This window comes from Paramormyrops kingsleyae, chromosome 12, assembly GCF_048594095.1.
Source record: "Paramormyrops kingsleyae isolate MSU_618 chromosome 12, PKINGS_0.4, whole genome shotgun sequence".
Lineage (NCBI taxonomy): Eukaryota > Metazoa > Chordata > Actinopteri > Osteoglossiformes > Mormyridae > Paramormyrops > Paramormyrops kingsleyae.
The window spans coordinates 1,076,294-1,080,405 of record NC_132808.1 but is presented as its reverse complement, the minus strand read 5'-3'; the positions used below and the strand labels follow the sequence as shown (position 1 = coordinate 1,080,405).

The 4,112-nt window shown below is 42.1% G+C and overlaps 1 long non-coding RNA gene across 1 annotated transcript; it reads right to left on the bottom strand.

Annotated features, from left to right (window-relative positions):
• Positions 1 to 2,107: 2,107 nt before the first annotated feature.
• On the bottom strand, positions 2,108 to 3,044 carry LOC140593528 (uncharacterized). Its single transcript, XR_011993928.1, has 3 exons — positions 2,986 to 3,044; positions 2,717 to 2,779; positions 2,108 to 2,217 (listed from the first exon to the last, which is right to left on the bottom strand). It is a non-coding gene; the product is annotated as an uncharacterized lncRNA (long non-coding RNA).
• Between the last annotated feature and the right edge of the window lie 1,068 nt (positions 3,045 to 4,112).

Sequence of the window (4,112 nt, the reverse complement as noted above, 5' to 3'; positions counted from 1 at the left end):
TGTGTCATCTGCGTATTTTATGATGTGATTCGAGGCAGATGCAGCACAGCAGTCGTGAGTCAGCAACGTGAACAGCAAAGGACTGAGGACACAGCCCTGAGAGGAACCGATGGAGAGAGAGATGGAGCTGGAGATGTTGTTACCCAGTCTCACTGACTGTGGTCTGGCAGTGAGGAAGTCCAGCAGCCAGTTGCACATGGGTGTGCTGTACTATAAGGTATTAATGTACTATAAGGTATTAATATTAGCTGCAATGCATGTGTGCAATTGGCTGTTTTTCAAACCACATGGAGCCACCTGGCTGAGTATGTGGTCAGTCTATTTTAGGTGTTTTAAGTACTAAATGTTTTTTCTTCTCTTGTCTTTCTTTTTGATTCACCCCACCCCCTTCATGAAGTCCCATAAGGTCTCTGCCTTCTTCCTCCTGATGACAGTGCTGCTGTCCTCCACTCTGGCTCAAAGTAAGTCTATGTCTGCATTAATGCATTAATTTTTTTTTTTGACTGGGGTTTCTTAAGAAAAACCTTTCACGTTCACACTGCACCGTGTAAAAGGCAAATGACATAGCTTATGATGCATATTAGCATACAGTGGGGTGAAAATTGTGCCACCAAGCACTGCTCAGTCCAGGTCTTACCCAGAGTCGGCGTTCCTGATAAAGATTAAACAATTGCATTCAGAAAGCAACATTCAGTTCAATTTTTGAAATAGAGCATTTTTACAATATTACATTGGCTTAAAGTTTCCTCTGATTCCCCTGGTTGGTGAGCATCTGAAAAAGACATTTAGAGATATTTACAATGTAATAATGAATAATGTAAATTCATGCATTCGGTATGGTACCTGGCTGCTGTTGCACCATGCACTGCCATCCGGACTGTGGGACAAAGGCTCCAGGGTGCCTGCAAGTGTGTCTCTCTGTGCAGAAACTGCTAGCACCAGTACAGCAGCCCATTGTGCTCTGTGAGACCCCCCCCCCCCCCCACTGTGAGTAGAAGGCCTTGGTCTCCAGGTTGAGAGAAGAGGACTCCTTCCACTTCAGCTGCTTCCACACCTGCAGCCAGCCAGCGCCAGGTCATTCTCCTGCTCCATCTGCAGCCATTGGCAGTCAACGGTCTCCAGTCCCTTGCCACCAATGGTCACCTGCACTGCTGCTGCCATGGGCCTCCTCTGGCTGTCCTTGATGTGGCGGCAGCAACAGGAGTCATCCGTCCTACAGGGGCAATGAGAGAGGGTGTCGTTGGAGCTTGCCTGGCCGATGGTGAACCTTGAAGTCATGTCACTGGAAGATGTCCACCCAATGTGCTAGTTGTGCCCAGGGGTTACAGAAGTTTAGCAACCAGGTCAGAAACACGTGGTCTGTCTGTTTGGCCTTTCCAAATCCATCGTGAAAAAAGTGAGGAGGAAAATATGTAACACAAATCAACAGAATGCACAGCTTGTGGAATTACATTTTAGTAAAACAAGCTGCAAAGCAACATTAAATACATCCTTCGCTGCATGCCACAAAGGGAAATTGTCGGTCTACGTTCTTGTAACTAACTTTCATTTCCAGAGTTCAACGATGTCCGTGCTTGCGACTTGCTTATCATAGGAATCATGTATATATATATATATATATATTTTCACCTTTCTTTTTTTGTTATTAATCGTATATTACGCCAGCACAATAAGAGTGCGATTACTAAATTAAATTATAAATATACTTAACTAAATGCAACTTTGATTCCCCTTTATAAAAAAATACCATGGCAATAGCTACATTGGCTAATTGCCGGCTTCCTCTCCGCGCAGCGCTCCGCGCGCCATTTACAGCCGCTGCGCGTGGTGTTTGTTTCCCTCCCTTGGGTTTGGGTACCTGACAGTAAAAGCGTGTCGGATGGCTGATTTAATATTCTCATGAAAACTAGAGGTGTATATTGTTACTGAAACAGATTTTTTTTTTTGGTCGAACTAATGCCAATGGGTGTGTTTGCAGAAACGTTTTATGTAATACCTGTAATTTGTTGGAGGGGAAAAAAAAAGTTATTTCATGTTTTCGTTCGAATATCCGATGCGTTACGTAATTATGGAACGTACCTTGTTCCGTTGCCTAGTTACTGGATGCTACTTCATCGGTTTCTGTCTTACTGCAACATGGCTTGTCCTCAGTGGAGAAACGAAGTTCCTGAGATCATCTTTGATCCCAGAAATGAGCGATTTTACCGCAGACTCGAACTGTTGGGAGAAGTATGTACTATAAAGATACCGTAGATAATTAAGTTGCAAATTGTCTTGTAGAGTAGAGCAGGGCCGGAGTGGGACTCCTTTTCAGCCCTGGATTTTCAAGCCTTAGACCGGCCCACTTTAGTTCACGACTGACTATATTAAACTAACGTCATTTCCAATTCAGTGCAAATACAGTAGCCTAAGTGTATATGTATAAAATAAAGATTAAAATAAGATGTATTAAACTTTCTAATGACACTATCATGTCTTTTTCAAGGAAACAGCTGCATTATAACTTCAAATATTTTTCATAAATATGAGAACATTAAAGGGTAAATCTCCAACACTATTCTTTAAAACATCACAATGTCCTTTTCTGCAATATCTGAATATATATTCTGTGCAAAATTGTTCACAGATATCCAGTCCTTAAACACAAATAAAGAATAAAACAAGTATTGCACTATTATCTGCAATACTTTTTTTAACCTGTGGTACAACAGCTTACCTGTGTTTTCCACATTGAGAGTCTCTTGCATGGTACAACTGGGTCCTGGCTCTGCGTCTGACACTAAATGAAATTTTAAAAATGGTAATATTTCTCACCACAAATTTCCCCTTTTTAGTTTTCTGATCAAGTTAAGTCAGATTTATTAATGTAGTGAATCATCTGATGTCATTAATTATCTCAGGGCATTTTTCATTGAGCAGGTGTAATATTCATTAATATTAATTTTAATTATTCGAATTCTTATATTCACTCAATGACAATCCTACCTGCCCATTCTAGTGTGTTGGGCTCATGACTGGTGCTTGGTAACGTTACGTTGCCTGGCTATTCACTGTTAGCAGCTAACTGGACTAGAGGCTGCTGCTGCCGAAGAGCTACAGTACAAGAAAAAGTTCGATACATAAGCATGAACGGTGGTTTGCAGACATCGTTGTTTTGCACTGCTCCTAACTAGCTTAACGTTAACTTACCGGCCGTTTCATCGTCTTCATGTGTTGTTGTACTCTCGCTGCCGCTGGTTTTAACGAAAAATGTACTCAGCTTAGTACATTTGGCCGCGTCAGTTTCTAGAGCTTTTTTTTTTAATTCTGGCCTTTTCAGCGCCACGTTTTCGCTTTTTATTATCCATTTTTCATCTCTCGTGTATCTCTTAACAACTGATTTGGATCTGTTGAGCAAAGTGCCGCTGTCGGGGAAGTCGAATGCTAATTACGTCATCATTAACCTGCAGGCTGTATTCTGCTCATGGGGCTGCGAGAAAATAAATAAAAAGAGTGGAGCTGCGGTAAAAAAAATGAATAAAAAGAGTGAGGCTATGGTTAAATAAATAAATAAATACATAAACAAACAAACAAACAAATAAATAATAAAAAAAGTGCGACTGCTGTGAGTGCAGGCAGCTATAGGGACACCGGCCCTGGCGGCCAAAAAACGGACCGGCCCACCGGGAATTATCCCGGTCCTCCCGATTAGCCAATCCGGGCCTGGAGTAGAGGTCTGCAACGGGGCGGGACGCCCGCGGGACGGGGCGCGGGTTTACATTTGAGAGTTTCTGGTGCCGGAGCGGGATGTAAAGTCAGTCCTGCGCAGACCTCTAGTTGAAATAAACGCAGAGCCGCGCCACAAATTTCAATGTTTCCCTATATTTCTCTCATTTTGACTGTGAAATGTTTCTATTGAGACTGTTTAGATATTTTTTAATTCAGGTCTGTAGCCTAGTTAGATAAATAAATTTCGTACCTTATTTAATTTTTATAAGCCAAGATATTATAGCATTTAAAATGTGTCCGGTATTTTTGGCACACCCTATACTCCAGCAGCCTTGCTTGCGGGATTCAGCAGGTGGGAGCTGGACAAACCATAACAGATGCGGGCGGGAGCAGGTCGAATTATT